At 39.0% G+C, this 8,265-nt stretch overlaps 1 long non-coding RNA gene across 1 annotated transcript in view; it reads left to right on the top strand.

Annotated features, from left to right (window-relative positions):
- Positions 1–2,509: 2,509 nt before the first annotated feature.
- Positions 2,510–8,265, top strand: part of LOC122802626 — a 792,526-nt gene continuing 786,770 nt past the window's right edge. Inside the window, exon 1 of the long non-coding RNA XR_006364966.1 lies at positions 2,510–2,610. This is a non-coding gene — a long non-coding RNA (uncharacterized LOC122802626). The remainder of the gene's footprint in view (positions 2,611–8,265) is intronic.

Below are 8,265 nucleotides of genomic sequence, written 5' to 3'. Positions count from 1 at the left end.
AATGGGGCAGGCATTTAAACTTAAATAGCGCCGGGACACCAGTTAATGAAGTAATTGTAATAAAAACTAAGAATGTCAACAGTTGTTTTGAGCTTTCTTCTGGTTATTTCTCTTGTTTTTTTTTTTTTTACTTCTAATACATTTTGTAATGTATAAACTGAACAATAAAATTGTCTGTAGTTGTGGAGCTTTTCTCCCCGTGCCTCAACTGAAAACTGGACTTTTTGGCCCGCGGACTTTTCCGGTCAACAAATGTCAATAAATTAATAAAGTTGAATTTATTTCTCTGTTTTTATGTATACATAATGTGGTGCATTTATTAAATTTAAATCGTGCAGGGACTCCAGTTAATGAAATTGTTGCATTTCCAGCATCAAGGTGCATTTCCTGTGGTTCACTTTTTCAAATTTTTGCTAGTTAAGCGTGCCTTTCCCTGAATGTTCTCAGGTTTATTTGCATACGTGTGTGCTCATTTTTAGCTGTATGTGTGTATACTCACATAGCTCAACCTTTTTACCAAATGTGGCACACTACTTTGTCCAGATGAGGAACATATGGGTAAAATGTGGGCCACTTTACAACTACAATACGACGACAACAAAAACAATTACTTTATACTTATAAAACGTTACTTTGACACGTTATTGTGACTATTGTGTATCTTAGTTTACAAATTCTTAATGGATATGTGACAGGCCCCTTCAGCGTGGAACATGAAGGAACGCGTCTCACAACGAGGTATAGTGGAGGGTGTGTGTGTGTGTGTGTGTGTGTGTGTGTGTGTATATATATATATATATATATATATATATTTATATATATATATACATATACACATACACACACACACATACATACATACCCCGCAACTGTCACTGATTTTGACTCATATTTTAGCTCTGTCCTTTTTAATCCCTCATAAAACCGGTTACTCTCGGAGAAAAGGTGGTGAATTACATGATTTACATCTTCTGTCATGTACCAGAAAAGTCGTACATTTTGTGGGGCAGGGTAAGAAAATATATCTGCAAAATCGGGGACATTTGACAGCAATGCAAATGGTTTGTATGTTCAATTCATTCAAAAAAATGTAGGTGACAAAAATGCACTACATCAACAAACCCCAGTATAAGCGAGCTGTACAAGAGCTTTATATGATGTATTCTGTAAGGTGGTGCGAAACTGCATTTTTACTTCTTAACTTTTAGCCCTTCTTATTGTTAAACTTGCATGATCCAACTGTTACTTAAGAAATGCAGAGAATTTTAAGAGCTTAATAACCTGCTGTGTGTGGTCCGACGGCCCGCGGATGTTTGCACGTTTTGCAGCTGTGTGGGGAGGGCGCGAGCTGTGGTGACACCAGAACAGCCTGTAGAGAGAGCCGCGAGCTTTCCTCGTCGGCTGTGTTTCTAATGCCTTTACGACCTGGTGCACAAAAACTAGAGCGCGTTCCCTTTGTGTAGACACGCTGCCGAAATGCTGCTTTAATTCAAATAAATAAGACTGAGCTTAATTCAGGAATTCTGTAGTTTCATTTTCTGACATTGTTTAAAATGGCACAACTCACGTTCATTATTTGACAAACTGTGACCTTCGCCAGCATAAGCGGCAGACGCTACTCATACTTTTATGAAAGAACAGTGTTTGCAATATTCAGGGAGCGGTAACAGGAATCATGACATTCATACATCACTAGATCCACTGTAGAAGAATGTGCGATAGTAACAGTTTAGTGGAGCCTCAGATGCTGTTTAGGCAAGCATAACCTCTCCCCTTCAGAATCGGGGACAGTCTGATACATGCTTTTAAAATATTAGTACCATCAACATGAGACGGTGACAGAGTAAGATTATGTGAATTAACATGCATTTTCTGAAGTAAATTAGTCTATAATCCAATTACTGAGTGTAACCCCGCTATCTTTTACCCCCAAATTACCAGTTTTCAGAGGGATTAGCAGTGACAGACCAAAAATTCTAGCCAGAATAGCGGAGCCTTTAGGGTTACCACCTGTCCCACTTTGCGAGGGACAGTCCCTCTTTGGGCAGTTGTGTCCTGACAAAAAATTGTGACAATGGCAAATGTCCTGAGATTTTAGCTCAAATTATTTCATATATTTTATGTAATAGTTGCATAAAACAGTTGTTCTGTATCTAAAATACCTAAATGTTATAAGAAACAGAATAAACAACTAAAATGCTACAAGAATAAGCTTTTATTTAGGCAAAAAAGTTAAGTTATATCCTTTGTACTGACCGTGGGTATGTGTCGACCTGTAAAATCTGATGTTCGTACCAAAAATGTCCCACTTTGGCGATTTGAAAAGGTGGCAACCCTAGGAGCCTTGAGAAGTATGTCAGGCCTTGTGTTGATTATTAGTGGCTTTGTAAAGGGTGCATGTTTTCTGTAGACTGGCGGTGGTGGTATGTGCGCGCGATGCCATTAATTCCACCCCTCCCCCATTGTGGGTGTGGGGATTTATCAGTTGTCAGCAGGCAACCCTTCAGGCTGCTCCTTGTTTCTTTTCAGACCACAGAGCTGCGTTGCTCTTAATCTTTATTTTTCAGATAGGGAAAAGTGAGGTACATATCCGGAAGTGAGCAGCAAACTGTGAGTACTTGCATTTAAACTGAGAAGCTGACAACCTTCTGTATGTGTTGTTGTGTGCTTGCAAAACGTTTTGTAGAATGAACATTTGATTCAGTATTATTTACCAATCCAAGGATGTTCGTTTCTCAGCTAGAGAGTCTTCTGCGTGGAGACATGCGTGAATGGGCGTACCTTCGTTGACGGTTGTGCGTCAGGCCTGGCAAGCCGGTACGTAAAAATCAACTGCCAATCATTAGCGGACCGGAGTTCCGCTGTGGCGACCCCTAACCGGGGAAAAGCCGAAAGACACAAACAAACGTATGAATGCGGGACCTGACGTTTTATAAAAGACAAGGAGCCATACCTCTCAACATTTTAGTGCTAGAAATCTGGACAAAACCTGACAAAATGGAGGAATAAAGTCCCAAAATAGGGACAGTTTTTAAATATCGTTCTTAGAAACTTAGAAAGTTGATAGAATAACAGAGTTTGCATTAACGTGTTTTCGAAAGGATTTGAAGTCTGAAACTCAAATGTCTGTCATTATTTAGTAACTTCACAACCTTCAGGTCATCTCAGTGATTTGCCAGAAAATCACAAATTTTATGAGGAACAGACCAAAATATGATGCAAAAATATGGACATTCTGTGAAAACCTGAACAGTTGAGGTATGCAGGCAGCTGCTTTTTGAATGAATACATTTTATGAGCTGCGCTTTGGGTAGGGACAGTTTATAAGCAAAAGTAGCAAATCAGGAAGTTTAGATAAATGGTTATTTTCATAATGACACACAGTGCATGTATCTTACAGAACTAGTGGAACAATCAACCATAGCTTTCAAACTTCATCTCCAAAATGTGGAACACTTGCTGGCAACTTACTAATAAACTTTAACTAGGAGACTTGTAGCATGGCCACAATGTGTTCCTTTATACTTAAAATGTATTTTAAAAATTACTATGATTAATATCATGACTATTAGTTTAAACAAATCATAACTGTGTGTATGACAGACCACGTCATTGTGGAGCAGGGAAGAGCATAAACAGTTTATGGCTCAAAATGAGGAACGTTTTTCATAATAGGGTGCGTTTCAGAGGTGTGCACCCAACCAGAAACCATAGGCACTGCATTAAATATTCCAGGCTCACCGCTACTGTGTACACATTTTAAAGGCAGGAGCTATAATGTTATTTCCTCATCACTTCCACTACTGCAGTAAATTAGTCATACTGTTAGTGAGGGGATGGGTGCTGGTGGGTCATATTATATAAGCCGTTAGGGTTCTCAGATGGCTAATAACGGGCTGTTCTGAAGTCTCCTTTGATATGGATAGCGAGTTGATCCGTAAAAGAGATAATCCATTATTTTGTCAGGTAAAGCAGTATTGTAACAAAGTGCAGTTTTCTGTAGAAAATAGGTTGAGGCAGTGGCAAATATAATCTTTCCTCTGACATATTTCAGGATGCTGGAGAATGTGTCTACTTTGTGTCCCTGCAGCCCTTCTTAAAATGAGCGTTTCTTGGCCAGTATACTTTTATTGATGTTTTAAAGAACAACAATATGTGGGGCATAAAGAGGGGACATCCCCGACTGTAAACCACTACTTATTTTTTGTTCATTTTGAGTGAGTACTGCATGAAGAGTGAAGAGACAGAGTATAAGGGTATGTGAGGTGTTCATCTTTTTATTGTAAAATCTGTAGTGTCTGAAAAAGTAATGGAATGTTGACAGTGTTTTTAATCACCTGTGTGTATATGCATGCATTTGTTTTGACAGGCTAGACTTATTTTTATCAGAACATTTTTGCAGTTAAACAGAAGTATCAAAGGAAGCGTTAAATACAAAGGTATTTGTTTTTGTAGTAAGTATTGTACCACAAAAATTATTAAGACTCTATCCATCAGTTTTTTATAAATCTCTAGCACTAACATTGAGAATTAGTTGTAGTGAATAGTATAGTGCCATAATCACCCTATTGCAACTGTACATCATTTTCCCTAATAGACGGGAAAGGGCTCCAACCGTAATGGAAGTAACAGCAGGACGCTGGCATTCAGTGTACCAAAGTTCATGTATATGAAGTCTTGTTCAAGTTTCACCTACTATTTAATTCACATTTACTGATTTCTAAGCTAAATGTGTAGTTTGTTCATGAAGATATGTTTGCAAGTTGACTGGAAAGAAGTTAAAGGGAGAGAGATTACAGAAGCTTGCAAAGCATTCCTTCCAAACTGTTGGTTCCACTTTTGAAGGGGCTGGTATAGACTGAAACACTTAGTTTTACATATGTATCTTCAGATGTTATCGATGTATGAAGTGAATGGCTAGTTGCCTTCCTACTGATAAGCATGTGTTGATTTTGAGTAATAATATCTCTGCTCAGCACTGCAGTGATTGCCTTTATTATGGGGAAATCATGTTTTTTGTTTTGTTTGCAAGAGTCAGAGAATGTTCAAACAGGTGATTATTTACATTATTGGCTCCCTCTGATGTCACAGACAGGTTTGGGCATGTTCTCACTGATTGCCAGGCACGTCAGATATGACTGACAGTTGAGGTCATATATTTCATTTTCACTAGTACACAGCATTTGTTGTCTCTGCAGTGTTATAAGTAGTTACTGATTTTTCATTTGTTCTATCCCAAAATGACCTGATATGGGAGAACATACAGACATGATTTTTCTTTCTGTTTTCCTTTCTTTCTTATTCTGTTTATTTATTTAGATATTTATAATTTTGTGGCTATGCATTCCCTTTCCTGTGGTTCAGACTGCAGCCACAGGAGATGATATAATCACCCACTCCCTTTTCAAGGTCCTGTTTCCATTTAGTTGTAACTACAGCACTCAAAACTTAATACATACTTTCAGAATCTTTGGACATAGTAATGACTTAACTGACTCTCTATTTGTTATTTTGCCTTCTTTTATAAACAGCATAGTTAGCCTTTTTCAGCAATAAGAAGTTCAGTTAAACTGTCTTTAAGAACCATCCCACACAATGCACACACTACCCATACAGGGCTGAAGATTCTCCATATCAACATTAGAAGTATTACTAACAAAATAACTGAGCTACATGCAATGCTAACCATGCATTAATCACACATTTTCAGCATGTCTGTGACTTGGCTGAAACCAGTCATCAAAGATGTGGAAGTTATCCCCCAAGCTGCAGCATCTGTAGACTTGATTGGAAAATAAAAAAAGGGAGAAGGCGTTACTGTTCAACTCTTTCTATACCCTGGCATCCACCAACTTTTAGGAATGCTGAAATCCTCATTTCCCCCCAAGTGATGTTGGCATTCTACAGAAAGGCCTCACTGAGACCAACGACTGGTGTCAGAACCATGGCTTTAAGCACAATGACAAAAAATGTGCCGTCATCCCCTTTGGGAAAAACTCAGTTCCCATGAATTACCACTGAACACAGAAGACGTTATAAGAGATCTGAGAACACAGGTGACAGCAACCTGTCTTTTGACCACCACATTGCCACTGTGGTCAGAAAGTCCTTCTTTGTGGCACATCTCATTACTAAGGGTTTTGCATCTGGGAAGAAAGAGGTCATTGCCTCCCTGTACTCTTCCCCCATTAGGCCAGTCATCGAGTACAATGCCCCATTTGGCATGTACCTTACTAGACATCTGCAACAACTGGAGAGGCCGCAAAAGTACCTCACAAAGAGGATCCTAGGCCTTAAACACTTGTCCTATATGGACAGACTCAAAAAACTCCAACTATTCTCTGTCTCATATCGCTTACTTAGAGGTGATCTCTGCTTGACTTACAAAGCCATATCTGACCCAACTCTGTTAGAAATGTTACATCTAAAGAAATCCCACTCCTTCCGCACCACACGCTCCAGGGACCACAACCTCATTACCACAATCAACAGCACAAGCTGGAGGGACAGGTTCATAACCCAGAGACTGCCCATGCTTTGGAATAGACTTCCCATACATGTCAAACAGAGCACCTCACTGGCCCTCTTCAAGAGAAATCTTGATGAGTGGATGGGAAATAGAAAATTCACCCCAGGGGTCACTCCAGTGGCTCTACTCGACAGAGCCACTGGGAACTAAGGTTGGGTGGCATGATGCCAGGTTAATCCTATGGGCTAGGCTTGTAACGGCTCCAGGGCCATTAGCCTAGTACACAACTATGAACCTATGAACTAAACACACAGAAAAATTATGTATCATTTTTTCATACATGCTACCAGGAGAAAACATCTCGAGTATGGAATATATTCTTCCCAGGGTAACATCAAAAATCCCTTATGAAATTGTTATTCTTTGGTACCCAGACACAGATTGGCACTTCCTCACTAGTGACTCCCCCACCATATCACTATATCTAGTGTATTTGGCTAAACTCGAATTATCCAAACCCCATCTAGGTTCAACAAGCACAATAATAGGTTCATATTTGTATACTAGGCCAATGACTATCGGTACCTTTATAAGTCTTGCTAAGCATCTCAAATGTATCCGGCAAGTTATGTGGTTTAGAGGTTATTTAAAGGGTTTTATCTAAGCTAGGGCAAGATTTAAATAAGTTCATAGGTAAGTACTAGGCTAACTGTCTTTGCAGGCCATTTTAAGTGTAGCCAATTTCCTTTCAAAGGTGAGAATCACGCCATGTGCCTTGTGACTGTGAGGTAAACACCTTAACCATTATATCAACCCTCAATCCCTTCTGGATTGATACTGACCACCAATACAAGCAAAATATCATATTCAGGAGCCTTACCAGACATGCACTTAATGATGACCACCTGTTCACCTTTGCAATTCCATATACCCAGAAAACGTCACTTTATTGAAGTACTTAATCTAACCAGCTTTAATCCCAACATATTCATATCCACTTTAAAATCAGTCAATTGGAATTTTCTCAGAACCATTCCTTTTGATGATGCTGTTCTTCTCTTTAATACAACTTTCCTTAATGTACTAAATAATCAGGTTCTAATTAGGAGAAAAAGTCAAGTGTGACACTGGTCCCTGGCTGTCCTCTAATACCAGAATACTTGTGCATGAAAGGGATAAGGCTTGGAAAATCTGGCAATAAAACAGAACTCCACAAAACAATCACAGGTATAAATACCTCCAAAATCTTACCAGAAAAGTCATAATAGGTAAAATCCACTGCTACTTTAACTCCCAAAACCATATATAATGGTTAAGGTGTTTACCTCACAATCACAAGGCACATTCACCGTAAAAACTCAGAATTCTGGGGCTTCATCAAAATACTCTTAACTTCTGGTAGATGTCAACAGCCCATTTTGTGCCCTGATAGGGATCTGGACAGTACTTGCCACTATATTTAACACCCAAATTATAAACACCATAAGTTAATTGCTCAATGAAAAACAACAATAATAAAACATAAAATACTTCTCAAACCATCACCAATTCCAGTGCCTTTTTCAGCTCTGTCCTTATCTCTGCCATAAAGAAGTACCTCCAAAAGAAGTAACCCCTCAGGAGTAAACCCACCACCTTAGCTATTGATAACGTACTAGGCAGCTATCTCATATTTGCTGCTGAAGCCATAGCCTATTCTGTCTGTATTCTCATAAATAGATCTATCCAGGAATCTTATGTTACCTCCCTCTGGAAGCACTCTTAAATCCTGAATCTTCACAAAGGTATGGGGGGTG

The sequence above is a fragment of the Protopterus annectens genome, chromosome 5.part0 (genome assembly GCF_019279795.1).
Source record: "Protopterus annectens isolate FY-2018-M chromosome 5.part0, PAN1.0, whole genome shotgun sequence".
NCBI classification, from domain to species: Eukaryota; Metazoa; Chordata; order Ceratodontiformes; family Protopteridae; genus Protopterus; species Protopterus annectens.
This window is presented reverse-complemented; position numbering and strand designations above follow the sequence as displayed.